The 19,319-nt window shown below is 35.0% G+C and overlaps 1 protein-coding gene across 8 annotated transcripts in view; it reads left to right on the top strand.

Moving 5' to 3' along the window:
• Nucleotides 1–3,338: 3,338 nt before the first annotated feature.
• Nucleotides 3,339–19,319, top strand: part of LOC114308977 (uncharacterized) — a 35,290-nt gene continuing 19,309 nt past the window's right edge. For 4 of the 8 annotated variants that reach the window (XM_082922315.1, XM_082922316.1, XM_082922311.1 and 1 more), the window contains exon 1: nucleotides 3,348–3,597. The gene's annotated coding sequence lies outside the window, so the exon portion shown is untranslated. Of the gene's footprint in view, nucleotides 3,710–19,319 lie in introns of all 8 variants that reach the window. The other 4 variants (XM_082922313.1, XM_082922314.1, XR_014365276.1 and 1 more) reach the window with 3 other exon arrangements.

The raw sequence follows: 19,319 nt of genomic DNA, 5'->3' as shown, positions 1-19,319 counted from the left end.
TCAAAATAATTTAAAAGTCAAAAAATCATTACAAAAATATTAATTATTTTTTCTATTTTTTTTACATATTTTATTATTATAATATATTAAAATGTCACTAAAAAAATGGATTTTCAAAACATCTCTCAATTCACCAATAAGTAAACTACAGAGTTCAATCATGAGTCTTCATTTACTTGATTATGGCTTGTTTTGGGTACACAAAAATAAGTAAATTTATTAATTTATTTGAGTCATATCTTTTTTCTATTTTTGTGTATATCTTTTTATAACAATTTTTTTTTTAAAAAAAATAAACCATACCAAAAATAAACATTCATGTAGTTTTAATGTTAACTTATTTTTATACTCATTTTGAATCTTCAATGCCATCGTCAGACTTCAATCAGGAGACTACGTTGATGAATGGGGGGAGTATTTTTTGGAAACTTCAGGCTGTCACTACAATGAAAAATACTTTTAGCGACTATCTTTTACATATTTTCAGTAGATAATTTGCTTTCTACGACTAATTTTTTTTTATCGCAAATGAGCTACATTTTCATGACCAATGATTATTTGGTGGCTAATATTAGAAGAATCCGGATCCTCCTTGCCCTTTTCTACGGCCAAACCCTGTCACCATCCAAAATGACGTCGTTTTGGAGGATTTTTTTTTTTTTTTCTTTTCTTTTCTTCTTCTTCTCTCTCTCACTGATAACTCTCTCTCTCTCCTCATTACAATCATTGACCCAAATCATCGACCCAAAAAAAAAAACGCAGCAGATTTGTTTGCCTTGAGGCTCTGTTCTGTAAATTTGATTATAAAAAAAACGCAGCAGATTTGTAATTTCCAGAACAAATTTACAATCATCGACCCAACTTCAAGCAAACCCTCAATTTCATTCAGAGTTCTGCAAATTTGTTTTTTATTTTTTGAAACAAACAAAGTGGGTTTGCTTGAAGTTGTTGTCAAGCCTTTGATTCAGAGTTCTTCAGCTTCCATGGCTCTTCTTCCCCCCTTTTGTGTTTTTTTTTTTGGTTCAAATTTGAAATCTGATTTTTTTTTTACAGATTTACTCACAGATCTGTATTGAAAATATCAGGAAAAAAAAGAAAGAAAAAAACGAAGGAGAGGGAGAGAATAATCATCATCTGTGACTTCGAGGGTTCTACAGGTATTGCTTCAGAAGTTTAAAAACAAAGAAAGAAAGAAAAGATTTGATTATTGAATTGGGTTGGGTTGTTTTTGACCAGAACGTTTTTCATTTTTTGACGGTTTGATATTCCAATCCACAATCCTTTGAAATTCTTACTACTACCCATTTTTAATTGTAGTTAATTTTGATTGTTGGTTTTGATACTTCCTTCACTCCCATAAATTAATACACACATTTCTTCTTCTTCTTATTCTTTTTTTTTTCTTTAAATTCTGATCATTGATGATATATTATCTTTTTCTGTTAACTTGTTTTAGTTTTTGGATCTTGGGTTTCACTCAATTTTTTTCTTTGTTAAAGGTATAGTCAGTTACTTACTGGGTTTTATGTTGTTATGGGGTTTCCAGAGTGAGCTTTTCATGTCATGTTCTTGGGGTTTCTTACTGGTTTTTGGGTTTATGTTTATGTTTATGTGCTTAGTGAGAAATGTTGAGGGGAATAATCAATGAAGCGTTTTGAGGGAGAGAGAGAGAGAGTTATCAGTGAGAAGAAGAAGTTTTTGGTTCAGATGTTCAGTTTTTGGTTCAGATGTTCCCCTCTCTCTTCTTCATCACAGTGAGAAGAAGAAGAAGAAAAGAAAAGAAAAGAAAAAAAAAAAAAACCTCCAAAACGAGTTTTGAAGGGCGACAGGGTTTGGCCGCAGGAAAGGGCGACGAAGGATCCGGATTCAATATTAGAAGTGTAAAAATGGCTTGAAATCCGTGGACGGCCCGCGGTGAGCCCTGCCCGATTAGGCCCGAGCTTGAGCCCAGTCCAGGACCTTGGGCCTGAGCCTGGGCCTTCCATTTGAAGCCCGGCCGGGTCTAGCCCACTTGGTCCTTCCTTCGCCAATAGTCAAATTTCAAAAAAATAAAATAAAATAAAATAAAAGGCAAGTTGCAAGTTGCAACCAACGGTTAAATAATTTTTTTAAAATAAATAAATAAAAAATAAAATAAAGGTTGATCTTTTTGTGCAACAATGGTAAAAAAACAAAAAATAAGACTGGTCATTTATTTGCAGGGAGGTGGAGCTGATGCCTGCCCCCTGCCTTGCAGAGGTAGGACTCACTCAAAATCAATTACCAAGATCATTTACCAAGTCAGGGATAAGAGTGACTCAAAATCAATTATTAAGATCATTTACCAAATCATTTCCATGCAAGCTGCCAGTGCCACCCTACCCCTGCCCCCCTTGGGCCTTGCCTTGTCATCCTGCCATGCATCATCATCACTCACATCATGATTCATTGTAATTTGCAATGAATGAAAAAAAAATTAAATAATCTACACTTATTTTATTTAATGATATAAATTTTTGTAATATTTTATTTCATTTTGAAATAAAAATTATTCATTCAATAAATGTTATATAATTAATTTAATATTGTAATATTAAAAGTTTCATTTTCATATATATAAAATTATTCATTTCAAAAGAAAAAAAATAAATAATTGCATATTTTTTTATTTATAAGTTCATAATTGAAAAAGAATAATGTTATATGCTCCAACTAGTGTACTAATTAATGTATCAATTGTTGATGTGGTATAATTCAAGATATTTTTGGTATTTGTAATTTGTATAATGAGTGGGATCAATAATAATGTCATAACTAGTGTTGGCACACTAGTTAGTATACTAATTAGTGCATGTAGGACCACCGATTAATAAAATATAAGTCATACATAATTAAATTTAAATACCACCATAAAATATAACCAAACAAAATATCTCATTAATCTTAACTAAAATACTCTAGTATAATTTTTCTTTTATTTTTTATCCCTAATAAATAATCTACATAGATAATGTATTTATCGTTCATTTTTCAAAAAAAAAAGAAAAAGAAAAAGGGCCCAGCCCTAGGCCCTATTTTGAGTGGGCCTAGGCTTGGGCCTAGGTCTTACTTTTTAGCCCATGGGCCAGCTCGACTCAGTCTGCCAAAAAATTCAGAGTCCGCGAGGCCCTGCTGGGGTCGACCTGAGCTCGGACCCAAATGGGCCGACCCGGCCCATTATAGCATCCCTAGCTAATAGATAACTTTTTGTGACCACATCTGAAATATGGTCGCAGAAGGTAATAACGAGAGGGTGAAAATTTTTTGGCGAGATCTCGAAATCTTTGGTGATTAGTAAATTATGGTCACATAAAGCACAAAGGCATATTTTGTAATGAAACTAGGTCATTTTGAATGTTTACAAAACCTAGTATGCTTTCTCTCCTTTCATCGTTGGCCCTCTTCCTCCCTATAACCAGAGTTTTTTCACTCTCTCTCTCTCTCCCTCTCGTCACTCTCTCACTTTCAATTGGAATGAAACCCTAGTCACCATCTCTATTCACTTTGTCCCTTGTTCTACCTCCACCACTAGTTCTGATACCTCCTTTCTTGCATTGCCACGGGTGACCTCCAGTCTAGGTATGATTTGTGTTCTTTTAATTTTGTTTTGTTTTCTTTTCCCCCAAAAGGCAGAGAGAGAGAGAGTGGAAAAGTGAAGGATCTTAGTGATGAATGCTTGATAGATTAGAAGGTGAGTGTGCTCGCACTTCTGATTTGAGCTCTAATTTCATTTTATATATATACATGTACGTATCTACATGTTTGTGTATATAAATGACTGAATCCTCATGGAGTTTTTCCAAAATGTTAGCTTTTGCTTTCTGGTTGTTAGATTTCAAGCTTTCTTCTCTATATTCTTCTTTAACTCTGCCTAGAAATGTGTATAAAAATTCGTGTTCAAGTTCTCTCTTTGATTGTTCAGTCAAAAGCGATGAAGAACAATTTTTTTTTCTTTTTTTCTTTCGTGACTATATAGGAAAATTGGTTACTAATTTGAGCTCGGTGATTTTTTTTTTTTTTTTTGTACCCTTTATTATGAAATTCATTGAGTTTTTGGGTTTTATTATGAGAGTAGGCTGCTTGTTGTTTTGGTATATTTGTTTGAAATTTCTATTATGGGTCTTTTTTTGACTAAATTTACATTTTATGATATGGTTGTCAAATTTAGGGACTTTTGGTTTGTTACTGATTGTCAAAGTCTCTATATTTGGCTCTCTTCCACTTAACTCTGGAGGATAGCAAGTGAAAATGTATTTATGATCACTGAATATGGTTATATGTGTTCATATTTATTTAGATTTCTCTCTCCCACTTGACTTCTGTATCTATTAAACTTCAATTGGGTATTTTCAATTTTCTTTTAATTTTCAATCATGGATCCCTTTCCAGCCCTTTTCTGTCTCCTTCTTTCACCTCTTTGCATACTAATTTGGAATGGTATATTTATATATTTTATTATAATTAAAGATTGACACAAGCACAACATAATGAACCTAAAACAGTAGCAACAAAATCTTACCCAATACATATGAATCTAATTATCTAATTTCATGATAAATACATTTAATCTATTTTAAGATTGTTGTACAAATTGTGTAAATTAAACAAGATGAATATATTCATGATTAATCAATTACATTACATAATAAGAAACACATGTTGAACATTACAACCATATTGCACAAAAAAACATAATATGACAGATGAGAAAGAAAGCAAACCGAAACCTGTGTTGTCACGACCCGAACCCACCCCTATGGGTTAAGGCCATAACCGGCCAGTAATCACGAGATTACCTACGGCCTCAAACCACTAAAACAAAACTCATCAGAGTAAAGGGGCCAAACATAAGCAAATTTAAAACTTTGTCCATAGAGCTGTGCTTATATGCACACCATCACATTCTAAACATTTATGTGTTAATAACTCACATCAAAATATATACCAACACAGAACATCGTGCATATAGGATCATACAAGTTTAAGTCAGTCGAACCCAAGACTTATATACAAAGTAGTCCAATGCTTTCGCCAACATAACAAAAACTATGAACAAAGGACAAAAGCGAAGACAGTCTCGTGCGTGAGACGTTTGGGTTGACTCCTCAAAACTCTGACTGTTTCTCACAATTTCATCGAGGCTAGTTCTGGACATCCCTTGGCTTACCTACATGTACATGAATGAGTGTGAGCGAAAGCCCAGTGAATAATATCAAATAAGGTAGACACATAAGCAATCTTTGAAACAGTTACAGCAGACGGCCTTTGGCCCAATCACTTGAATCAATCGGCCTTCGGCCCAATCATTTATGTCAATCGGCCTTCGGCCAAATCACTTATGTCAATCGGCCTTCGGCCCAATCATTTATGTCAATCGGCCTTCGGCCCAATCATTCATGTCCGTCAGCCTTTGGCCCAATCATTTATATCAATCGGCCTTTGGCCCAATCATTCATGACAATCGGCCTTCGGCCCAATCATTCACGTCAATCGTTGTCCACCATTCAAATTAATAAACTTACAAAACTTACATAGAAGTAAACAATTGGACAACAGTATATTTCAAATATCTTGTTAAGATATTACTCACAGTGATCGGCTTGTGGATTTGTCCTGGAGCTTGACCCTACACATCATATAGCACATATGGGCCACAGACAATTCAATCCGTTCTTTAATTCACATATTTCTCTTTAGGCTTTATTCTTATCTCTTTAACTCAGTTACAATGCTTAATGCATGCCTAAGAGTGCTTGCAAGTGAAAGAGAACGGAAAACAAAACACAAAATGCACTTTCAAAATTTCAGAAAACAGGGTCTCCGCTCGAGCGTGGGATTCCCCGCTCGAGCGGACCCTTGAGGCCTGTAAAAGTACTGGTTATGCGAAAGTTATGCTCGAGCATTAATTTTGGCGCTCGAGCAGAAGGCCTCTCTACATGGCTCCCCCCTTGAGCGTGAACTTCCCCACTCAAGCGGGAGTCATGTTTGCAAAATATGCTGGGAGCACGAATTTCACGCTCGAGCGGCCCAGCTAAGTTCTTGAGCTCAAATCCAGCATTCAAACCAATCCAACTTACATTTTATGGCTCAAATTCCAAATATATTTATGTTACCATGATACAAACACCCATTTACATCAATATGGAGCTCAATTTCATAAATCAAACACATGCATGTCCCAATTGACACCAAACTCATTTCCAACATGCAAATTCATGCATTCATAGCTCCTATTCTTATAATTGTACATGCATGTGATGTATTACCCTTGTTCTCAACCTAGATGATGCAAATGGTGTTCATTCTCATGAAACTCAATAAAAACATGCTTGCATGTATTATTTAACACTCATAATTCCATATTCAACTTAATACATAGCAATTATATACATACATACATGCATACATTGACCTTCAATTCAACATAAACAACTCAATTCCACTTCAATCCTTACTCTTGATCATTAATCCACTTTGAATACACAAAATTACACATTAAACTCATGGATTCACTTACCTAGAGGCTCAATCCTTCCAATCTATAGCAAGTTCTTGAGTAATCTTCCAAAATCTCCAAGCCTCAAGACTAAAATCTCAATCTCCTGCACTCTCTCTCTCTCTAAGCCGACCGTCTCTTCTTTTCTTTGAGTTTATGATCAGTCCAAATGAGGCTAAGGAGAGAAATCGAGTGTATTAAGGCCCCCACTCAACACATTATTTTATTATAAAACAATTGGGCACTTAATTCATTAATTTAATCTAATTAATTTGATCCAAATGAATTTCCAATTAAATTTCACCGTAGGCTCTAAAAATTACGCTAATCACAAAGGCGCAATCGATTTCAGTTTCTGTGGCCGATAGGGCCTTCAATTTAATTTCCAAAGCAGATAGTCAAACAGATATTCCTACGGTGAACAGATAGAAATTCAAAACCACATATTTTCACATGATGGCACACAAAATCCCATTAAACACATAATCATATTCATATTAAGGACCAATTAGCACAAAACGGAATAGGGTTATCACATGTGTGATACTGTAGTCTCCTTAAAACAGATTAGCCGCCTCACCATAGGTGTTGGAGGTATGTTGAATTTTGTCTTCCAAGATACGAGGTTTAGACTGGTTAGCGCAGAAGCACCTTCTGATAGTTTTGGCGAATCGACAATGGCAACATTCTCTCAACATAGGAAGAAAAATTATATAGAAGGAAGCAAACTGGCTATATATATTTTGGAAGCAAAAAATCTATACTAAAACCAAGGGAGAAGGGTCTTCTTTTATACACCATGGGGGAGAGAGAAGGAGCCTCCAGCCATGAAGGCTAGCAACTAATGCCCATTACTCTTGCAAAACTATTGGAGTAATGGACCAAAACTGATGGGTCAATATTATTTAAGATATATATTCTGCATACACAAGTGTCTTGGTCCAAAAAGTTTAGGTTGGTGGACCACCAATCTGGCCCAACCCAAACCTAACCCATTCCAGCAAGCCTCAAGCACCTCAAGCTTGCCCAAGATCCACGATCTACGAATCACGGATCATAGACCTAGCCCGGTCAGAGCGACATGTGGCAATTTTTCCATAACTAACTTGGACCATAGTCTTGGTCCAAGCCCATCCTTGAAGCATTCATAACTCCATTCTTTCGGAAAATTTGGATTCCCTAAAGGGCTCATTCCCTTATCAAAATCTTGAGGTTTAAATACCCATCAAAGTTTTCCTCTACAATCAATGTGGGATTGGTAGTTATACACAATTTTCAATACCTCATTCATGAGGCCATCTTTATGAAACAATTTCTCATTCAATTCTCAATGATTGTTAGTCATTCTTTTTGGACTAATGCTATGTGCACCAATTAGTGCACTAACTAGTGTACCAATTGATGATGTGATACAATTTAAGATATTTTTAGTATTTGTAATTTATATAATGAGTTGGGTCAATAATAAAGTTATAACTAGTGTTGGTACACTAGTTAGTATACTAATTGGTGCATGTAGCACCGCTCTTCTTTTTGTGGTGTAAAGACCTTATTACAAAGAATTTAAACCCATTTAATCTCACATCAACCAATGGTTAGAACCTTCTTTAATTTCACATTAAAGTTATCAAAAAATCCATTTTTTCCAACAGCTCTCACCTCTAGGAAAGTTTTACTCTTTTTTTTTTCTTCTCTATATACATATTTCTACACCTACATACATGGTGTTTGTATTGTAATTGATAAATGCTAGGATTTTAGAATTTTTTTGTTTAATTTTGGGGTTTTTGTAAACTATTTAGTTTCTGCCTCTTAACTAGACAAATTGTAAAAATTTCAATTGAAATGCTTGATCTAAAAATTTCAATTTCAAAGTAGCAATTTCACCAAATGTAATATCATGAAATGCCTTTCTTTCTCTTGCAAAGTAGCAATTGCAAGAGGAATTAGATAAGAACAAAATTGGAAATTGGAAATTGCAATTTGCTTAGGGTTGAATTGGTATCTTGAAGAGGAATTAGATAAGTATTTTATAAACCCATTGTATTTTATGATTGTTTTACATAAACAAAACGTTAATTTAGCATAGAATTGGAATGACCCCCTCCTCTTTTTTTTCCCCCTCTCGTAGATGACTTCTCTTCTCTTCCTCTCTACTTTTTCTATCTTCTCTTAACTCTTTGGTATCACCTAATTAAAGAAAAAAAGATGTCTAACTCAATTCCCTTTTTCAATTTGTCAGACAAGAATTTAAAAAGGAAAACAACAATGTTAGCTTCTAATTAAAATTGTTTTTATGTGATTTTTTTAAACCAATTTTTTTTCCCTTCATCTCTACTTTTTCTATCTTCTCTTTAACTCTTCGGTAACACCTAATTAGAGAAGAAATATGTCTATCGCATTGCTTGTGCCACGACTTGTAGTTATATTTCTAGCAATATATATTCATCATCAATATTAGGTGCAAGCTCAATTTAATTAAGCCTCTCTATTGTTACTTTTTGTTTCGATATGTATTCGCCATCATCATTGTTCATCAAATTTGTAGTCTACTTTTAACTTGGTTTGGTTTGTTTTGTTCTTATATCAATGTTAGCTTTGAAACATTTGAAATAATCATCTAAGTTAGTTTGTCCTTGTGACACCCTAATTGTTTAATTAAATACCCCATGTATACATATATATATAATTATGGCTATATGGGATAATATATTATCAAAACAATAAAGAAATAACTAAATAAATAAATAGGTTAAATAAACAAATATAATAAACGTAATAAGAAATAAATATAAAAGTAATATCAGACTAATAATAATAATAATAATAATAAGATATAGCAAATCTGTGAGTTAATAATAAGATATAGCAAATCTGTGAGTTAATAATATTATCCAATTATATCTAATTTCTTAATCCAAATAATAATGAACGTGTACTGCTGGACAAATGAACCTCAGTCATTTGGACTCTCAAGGCCTAGGGGGAGGTAAGTCATCCAATTAGGATCATTATGTCCATCACTAGGCTCTGTGTATATATATATAGGGGGTGGGGCTGTGAAGCCATTAGGACGGGGGAAAAGAAAACAAAAAAAAAAAAGGAAAAAAAGAAGAGAAGTAAGGGAGCAGCCGTAAGAAGTTAGCAAAAATAAAAAGAAAATAGGAAGGATTAATATTAAGATGAGTTATATTATACCTTGAGTCACCATAATATATTTTACATATGTTTTGAACTACCATAATTTATTTTATACAAGTTATGTTTTATAACTTATATTTATATTTCAATTACGTTAATTATTTTCTGAATTCCATTTACTTAAATTGAAACCCATTGATATGTTTGTTTAAATTTTAAAAATTATTTGACAATGATTTTGTAAACAAGTATTTTCTGTAAGTACCACCACAGGAGTCCCATGCCTTGGCGCCTCTGTTCGGCCACTTTGTGGTCCTCTGTTTGTGATGGATCCATTTACCTATGTTTTGACTGTCACTTATGTGACCTCTGTTCTGTTTTGTTTTGTACCCGTGGTTATGGTTATTTATTTACGTAATTTTTGTACTTCAATTTCTGCCATGTAAATAATTTGTTTATTCAAATTATGTTATGTAAATGTTTTAGCTTAACTAACTAACTACGGTTATTTTGTGTTCCCTATACTCTTGGCATAATATTTCTCATTCTGCTATGTGCTTATAACTGTTACCCTTTCAGGTAATGAAATGTAAGGAAGACTCGTAACCTCGTGTAGTAGAACTCACACAAGAATTTGACACTAATCCGTTATTTTGTTTCTTTTCTTTTTCTTTTCTTTTCTTTCTTTTGTGTTTTACTGAGGACCGGTCACTGAATAATAAAATAATAAAAATTCCATAGATGTACTTTCTTTTATTAAAATAGTAGAATGAAATAAATTTTATGTTTAATTTTTTTCCTACTTCCATTTTGCCTCTACTTGCGCCATTTAATTTGTTACAATTTGAATTATTTGGTAAGTTGTGATTCCAGCCCTAAGCCTTGGGGTTGGGTCGTGACAAAGGTGGTATCAGAGCAATGGTTCATTCAAAAAAAAAAAAAAAAATCTATTTTAATTTGATTAGAATGTTTGAAAAGTTATAAATAAAAATATAAATAAAACTATATAACTAGATACATATAATAAAATAAAATGACTACATAATAAAATAACTAATAAATATTTACCTGTGACGTTAGTCCTTTTATGTAAAATCTCACGTTTATTCTAATGATGTGGGGATGTCCGAGATTAATCTTGATGAGGCATTTTGGGAGGAGCTCGGGGCCATTAATTTGGAGGACATTTTAGCAGAGCACCCCGCCCTCGCCTCACCTGTAGGATGGGAAGACTCGGAGGATATAATTAGGAGACTGTATTCAGGCCTTGCCCAATTGATGGGTCGGCCAATATATATACAGACCGATCCTACTGATGTCCCATACTTATTATGGAGGCAGAGCCGTGCCTACACGCGTAGACGCTTTCTCGAACCCACCCGTGTCCTCAGCCTTGCCCCAGGATATGACCGCTCACACTATATCGTTGGCCCTTTGCCCCCAGATTTTGTAGTAAGAAGGGGAAATGTGTACCCCGAGGACTACATTTTTACTAATGTCCCTAATCCGTTGGAAATTATTAATATTCAAAATATTGATTTTAGTAATGACCTATCATACATTGAGCAATCGAGATGGATCGTCGATCGGGCGTTTTAGGGATACATACAAGCCATCCCCATTTACACAATCCAGGCAGCGTGGATGTGTTTGGTGTGGTACAGTTGGGATGAGAATTTGAGCTTTCTATGCAACACTACTTCCCGTGGTTATTTGACCCGTTTGACCCACCACTCTAGATTTGGTAGAAGAAAACTTCTTTTTGTAAGCTAACCATGATGCATATTCTAATCTCTTTTTTTTTGTTTTTTTGTTGTACCATAGGGATGAAAAACTAACATATTTTGAGTTTTGAACAAGGATGTAATATTTTGTAAAAATAGTAAAGTTTTATATATATATATATATATATATATATATTGCGCTATATATGTCATGACCCAACCCTAGGGGCTTAGGACTGGAATTGTAACTCACTACTTTATTCTAATCGTGGCAAATTAAATGGCGCAGGCGGAGGCAAAAGGAAATAAAAATAATTAAACAGAAAATTTATTTCATTTTACTATTTTAACAAGAGAAAATACATCTATAGGGCTTCTATTATTTTATTATTCAGTGACCGACCCTGAGTAAAAACAAAAGGAAACAAAAATAAAATAAATATAAAAAAAAAAAGAAACGGGTTCCACTACGTGAGATTATGGGTTTCCCTTACATCTCGTCACCTAAAAGGGCAACAGTTATAAACACACAGCAGAGTGAGAAATATTATGCCAAGAGTATAGGGAATACAAAATAACCATGGATATTTATTTAAGCTAAAATAGTAACATAACTTAATTTGAATAAACGAAAGATTTAAAATGGTAGAAATTGAAACACAGAAATTATGTAATTAAATAACCATAACCACGGTACAGAACAGAACAGAACAGAGGTCACTGGAGTGACAATCAGAATAGAAGTCAATGGATCCATGACAAACAGAGGACCGTAAAGTGACCAAACAGAGGCCAATGGTGATTTAAGTCCCCCAAGGCGTGGGACTCCCGTGGTGGTACTTACAAAATATAATTGTTTATATGGTCATTGTCAAATACTTTCTAAAATTTAAACAAACATATCCCTATGGTACAACAGAGTTTAGAAAATAACCCACGTAATTGAAATATTAATATAATTTATAAAACATAACTTGTAGAAAATAATTTATGGTAAGTCAAAACATACGTAAAATATATTATGGTGGCTCAAGGTATAATATAACTCACCTTAATTTTAAGTCTTATTCTTCTTCTCCTATTTTTGCTGTATTATCTTCTCTCTCTCTCTCTCTCTCTCTTGCTTTCCATTTGATCCCTTACTATTTTACAGCCCTTTCCCTCCCTTATATACACGTTCCTTAGTGCTGACTCATCCCATCATGATGACCCCATGGTTGATGACTCACCTCTCCTATTTGCTTAGATGGCACAGGTGGCTTAATTCTACCTCTCTAGGACAATTGCCAAATCTTCTCTCATTAATGGTTGGTTTGCTTAATCCCCAAAAAATCTCCTACATCATATATTTGATAAAGGCAAATTGATTTACATATACTTTTTATTTTTTATTTTTTATTATTTTTCCTTAATTTTACATTGACTCTAATTAATAAATTAAATTATACTTTATAACATACCATCATAATATTAATTATTTTGTTTTACTATTACATAATATTATTATTATTCTTATTCCATATATTTATTTTATTATTATTGTTGTTATTATTTATTTATTTATTAAATAATATATTATAACATACAACCATAATTATATATAACTATAAATATTTATGTAGTATTTTATTAAACATTCAGGTTGTCACATTTCTCCCCTCCTAATAGAAATTTGTCTCCAAACTTGACGTACCTTAATTTTCGAAGAAGTGTGGGTATTTAGCTCTCATTTGACTTTCTGTTTCCCACGTAGCTTCTTCAATATGATGATTTCGCCGTAAGACTTTTACCAACGGTATGGTTTTGTTTCGAAGAACTTGATCACGACGATTGAGAATCTGCACTGGTTGCTCTTCGTAAGAGAGGTCCTTTTGGACTTCCAAGTTCTCATAGTCGACAACATGTTCTGGATCTCGGAGGTACCGTCGGAGCACCGAAACGTGAAACACGTTCTAAACGTTGGACAGTTCAGGCGGTAGTGCAAGGCGATATGCTACAGGACCAATCCTTTCTAGTATCTCGAATGACCCGATGTAACGTGGGTTTAACTTTCCTCGCTTTCCAAATCGGATAACTCCTCTTGATTATGAGATCTTAAGGAACACATGATCTCCTATTTGAAATTCCAAGTCCTGTCTTCATATATCTGCATAGCTTTTTTGGCGACTCTGAGCATTGCGAATTCGCTGTTGGATGAGTTAGATTTTCTCACTTGTGACTTGCACGATCTCGGGGCCTAACAGTTTCCTGTCCCGGACTTCCTTCCAGCATAGAGGTGATCGACATCTCCTTCCATACAGAGCTTTGTACGGTGCCATTCCAATGTTTGCTAGTGGCTGTTGTTATAGGCGAATTCCACTAAGGGTAGGTGCTCATCCTAGTTACCTTTGAGGTCCAACACGCATACACGTAACATGTCTTCCAACGTCTGGATTGTTCTTTTGGATTGCCCATCAGTTTGTGGGTGATAAACCGTGCTAAACTTCAGCGAGGTTCCTAAAGCTTCTTGCAATTTGTTCCAGAAGTGAGACACGAAGCGGGGATCTCGGTCACGATTGAAACTGGGGTGCCATGCAAATGAATAATTTCTTTGATGTATAAGGTGGCAAACTTATTAAGGGAGTACATGATTTTAATTGGCAAAAAATGCGCTGACTTCGTCAATTAGTCTACTATAACCCATATTGCATCATTTTTCGAAAATGACTGTGGTTGCCCGACCACGAAGTCCCTAGTAATGTGCTCCCATTTCCACTTAAGAATAGGGAGTGATTGCAGTAGTCCTACAAGTCTCTGATGTTTTACTTTAACACGCTGACAATACAAACATTTGGAGACATGGCTTGCTATGTCTCTTTTCATTCCTGTCCACCAGTAATGTTCCTTCAGATTCTGGTACATCTTTGTGTTGCCAGGGTGGACTGCAAATCTTGAGCTATGAGCTTCCACCAATATCTTTTTCTTAAGTTCTGGAATGTCGGCTACGCAAATTCGATTTCGAAATTTTAGTATCCCATTGCTTATAGTGAAATCAGGATTAGGCGTACTCCTTTGCTCCTCGTACTTTTTCATTAAAAGTTTATCTTTACATTGATGTGCTCTAATTTCTTCAATCAAGGTAGGTTTCACGGTTATGTTGGCGAGCAGTTCATTGATCTTGCAGGAAACGAGAGTACATGCCAAACCTCTGGTTGTCTTTCGGCTCAGTACGTCTGCCACCGCGATAGCTTTGCCTGGACAGTGATGGATCTCTACATCATAGTTTTTCATAAATTCTTGCCACTGCTGTTGTCTCATATTTAGTTCCTTCTGTGTGAATAGATATTTAAGACTCTTGTGATTAATGTAAATCTCATAGGTTGCACCGTAGAGATAATGATGCCAGATTTTGAGGGCAAAGATCACTGTAGCCAATTCCAGATCATGTGTTGGGTGTAGTTTTTCTCATGAGTCTTTAGTTGGCGTGAGGCATAAGGAATGACTTTTCCATTTTGCATAAGAACACAACCCAAACCATTGTATAAGCATCACTATAAATACGAACACATCCGCTCCTGTAAGGTGTATAGAAGTTGACACAAGTAGACTTTTTAATTCTTGAAGCAACGCTCCTATTTGTCAGTCCATTCAAAGGGTGTGTTCTTCTGAGTTAGCTGGGTCAAGGGTGATGCTATCTTTGAGAAATCTTGCACAAAATGTTGATAATAGCCAGCTAGAACCAAGAAACTTCGAATTTCTAACACATTAGTAGGTTGCGGCTAATCTACGATTGTTGTAACTTTTGGGGGGTTAACCAAGATGCTATCTTTGTTAACGACGTGACCAAGAAAGTGTACACTAGTGATCCAGAATTCTCATTTCTTTAACTTGGCATAAAGTTTGTGATCCTGTAGTGTTTGTAGAACCGTTTGCAAGTGATGCTCATGGTCTTCCGGTGACTTGGAGTATATGAGGATGTCGTCAATGAAAACAATGACGAACTCATCAAGATAGGGTTTGAACACTCGGTTCATGAGGTCCATGAAGGCTGCTAGAGCATTTGTGACACCAAAGGCATGACAAGAAACTCATAGTGCCCGTAACAAGTTCTGAAGGCAGTCTTTTCTATGCTTTTCGTTTTGACTTTTAGTTGGTGATAGCCCGATTGCAAGTCGATTTTTTAGAATACTTGGGTGCCTCGAAGTTGATCGAACAAGTCATCGATTCGTGGCAGAGGGTATCGATTCTTGATGGTGACCTTATTCAAATCCCGGTAATCGATGCATAACCTCATTGTGCCATTCTTTTTCTTTACGAACAGTACTGGGGCTCTCCAAGGTAAGGTACTAGGTCGAATGAAACCTTTGTCCAGGAGTTCCTGGAGTTGAGTCTTCAGTTCTTTCAATTCTGTCATTGATATGCACTAAGGGGCTTTTGATACTGGTTGGGTACCAAGTTGAGTTTCAATGGTGAATTCGATTTCCCGATCGACCAGGATACCAGGTAGATCTTTAGGAAAAACATCTGGGAATTCTCGAACCACGGGGATTGCATCAACGTTGGGGTCCTTTTTTTGTGTATCGATCACATAATAGATATAACTACAACAACCCTTTCTTAAAAGTCGTTGGGCTGTCATGGAGGATATAATACAGGGAGGGTTGGAAACCCTAGTCTTATCAAAGACAAGCTCGGGTTAGTTTGGTAACTTGAGGGAGACCTTTTTGGCTTTACAATCAATAGAGGTGTGGTTGGCAGCTAGCCAATCCATCCCTAAGATTACATCAAAGTTCCCAATGCGGAGGGGAATCAAGTCTATGTATAAGGTCTTGTCTTTTAAGGATATAATACATGATCTGTATACCTCAGTACTACAAGCAGAACTACCAGAAGGAAAAGACACAGACAATATATATCCTAAGGGTTTGGGTGTTGATGCCAATTTAGCAGTAAAATGTGGTGCAACAAAAGAATGAGTTGACCCAAAGTCAACAAGGACATGAGCTAAATGACCATAAGCAAAAAATATACCTGACACAATGTTTTCAGTAACTTCTAGTTTTCCAGGTACCAATGCAAAAACCCTTCCTTGGCGTTTTTGGTCCTTCCTCCCTCCTCCAAGTCCTGCGGGTTTTCTAACTGGGCCAGAGGAGTTGGTTGTAGGATTAGTCAGCTTTGGACAGTCCCTCAGCAAGTGGCCCACTTGACCATTTAAAACATTCTCCCGTGTCCCGATGGCATTGTCCCTAATAAGCCATTCCACACGTAGAACAAGTTGGAATAGTGCCTCCTTAGGGGTTGGTAGGACCTTGATTGCCTAAACTAGTTGTGCCCGTATTCACCTTTTTGGGAGGCACAACACCAGGTCTTCTGGTGTTTCTTTCCCATAATCGCTTCTTTTGGCTTGGTTCCTCAGAATGTGAGGCTTTAATCCCTTTTTCTGCAATGTACGCTTAGTCTACCACTTCCGCATAGGTTGGCAGTTTCAAAACCTCAAGCCTATCTTTGATTTCAACATCCAATCCTGCTTCGAACTTTCTTGCTTTTCGAGCTTCGGTGGGGATGACATATGTCGCAAAACGAGCGAGTTGTGTGAACTTGCTCTCGTATTTGGCCACCGTCATGGTTCCTTGCTTTAGATGTATGAATTCTGATGCCTTCTATTCCCGCAATGAATCTGGGAAGTATTTTTCATAAAATACTTCCAAGAATCTTGCCCAAGTCATAATTTCTTCTTTCTCCAGAGTGAAAAGCCACCATTCACTACAACAAAAGTAATCTATGGTGACGAAAAGTAGTGAAGAAAATAAATTTCGTCACTAAATAAAAATAATTCATGAGGAATTTACAAATTTTGTCACATATAATAAAAAAATAAAAATGATAGGTGACGAAATTTATTTTCGTCAATAAATACTTCATTTTAAGTGAGGAAAAATTAAGTTTCGTCACCAAAAATTTTCCCACTAATTTTTTTGGGTGGCGCTAAAATTTTGGGACTTTTGGTGAGAAAAAAATTTGTCACTAATTATAAAATTATTTATGAGGAACATATTTTCGTCACCAAAACGTTTTAATATTTTTGAGATCTTTTGGTGAGGAAATAATATTGTCACCAATTTTGGTGGGAAATTTTTTATATATTGAGCGGCAATAAAAAAAAGGATATTAATTTTTTTACCCCTTTTTTGTTTATCATCTCTCTCTCTCTCTATCTCTCTCTCTCTCTCTTTCAAAATAGGGTCTTAATTTGTTTTAACTCTTGCTCCTCCACCACGCTAATCGCCATCGTCGTCGCCTCTATTAGCCTTGCCAATCACCACCGCCACTAGTAGTCTTGCCGGTAACCACTGCATCTTCTTCGCTCGCTGATTTGGTACGTGATTTCTCTTTGCTCTTTTTCTAGTGTCTCTTTCTCTTATTCTTTGTTTTGGTATGGTGATGAAAATTAGTGAAAAAAATAAATTTCGTTACTAAATAAGAATAATCCATGATGAATTATAAATTTTGTCACGTATAATAAAAAAATAAAACTAATACGTGATGAAATTTATTTCCGTCAATAAATACTTACTTTTAGGTGAGAAAAAAATTAAGTTTCAGTCACGGAAATTTTTCCCACTAATTTTTTTTTATGGCGCCAAAATTTTGAAACTTTTGGTGATAAATTTTTTTTTTCACCAATTAAAAAATTATTAATGAGGAATATATTTGCGTCACCAATAATTTTAATTTTCTTTTTTTGAAAAACTTGATTTTAAATATTTTAAGACCATTTAGTGAGAAATATATTTTCGTCACTAATAATTTTTAATATTTCAAGCCTTTTAGTGAGAAAATTATTTTGTTACTAATTTTGAAAGAAAAATTTTGACATATTAAACGATAATGAAAAAAAATAGTCTATGTTTTTCCCTCTTTTTTGTGTGTATTTTCTCTCTTTTTTTTTGTGTGTGTATTGATCAGTTTTCCTATCAATCTCAATCTCTATCTGTCTCTCTCTCTCAAAACAAAGCACAAGTGCCGTGTGTTTTGTTTATTGACAAATTAGTTTTGCTATCAATCTCCCTCTCCCTCTCCCTCTCCCTCTCAAAACAAAACACAAGTGTTGTGTGTTCTTCTCCAGCGCCCCTTCAGCGTGTTCTTCTCCAGCGCCGCTGCAACATCCATGTTCTCCTCCTTCAGTGTCGCCACAAACGTCGTATCTCCTTTACTGCTGTGTGTTCTCTTCCATCAGGCATGGGTCCTCTCTCTCTCTCTCTCTCTCTCTCTCTCTCTCTCACTCAATTTCTCTATTTTTCTATCTATGTTTTTCCTAATTTTCAGAATTAATGTTTTCCCTAATTTTCAAAACTAATTTTTTAGAATTAATGTTGTATTTTATTCTTTCCAGCAAGGTTTCTCTTCAATAAATTGTGAATGTATAAATTGTAAACTTCACCATCCTCAATGTCTTTTGCTGGTTTCTGCTATAAACTTGAGAATGAATGTCCTATTGATTATAATTAATAGTTTGAATTTAGTAAAAGCCCTTGACTAAATGTGAATATTTTATATGATTTGGATTGATTGTCTGTATTTTTAATAAATTAGGGTTCAACTCCTCTCTATATTTGAATGTTTGTTTAATATCTATTTATTTTATAGGTTTTTTTACTTAAGTTATTCATAAAAAAATAAAATTAATTAGATATTAATAACCGAGACCTACACAATCAGAATAGTCCAAAACAAGTCATTACGAAATCAAATCATTGGCCTCATATTTTTCCAAATGAAGAAGAGGTTAGATGATACAACTACAATATATCAGTGATAATTGAACCTTTATTGATGTGTGCTCCAGGTTCCAACCATCTAAGAACCCATGAATGCATGTGGCCTGCACATGGATTTAGTTTGTTAATTTCTGCTTCTATTATGCATGTTCATAGCCCATCTTCCATTAGGTAATCCATGTC

Source organism: Camellia sinensis, chromosome 3 (genome assembly GCF_055761805.1).
Source record: "Camellia sinensis isolate YWXY chromosome 3, ASM5576180v1, whole genome shotgun sequence".
Lineage (NCBI taxonomy): Eukaryota > Viridiplantae > Streptophyta > Magnoliopsida > Ericales > Theaceae > Camellia > Camellia sinensis.
The sequence above is the reverse complement of the archived record's forward strand: the minus strand, read 5'-3'. Positions and strand labels throughout refer to the sequence as shown.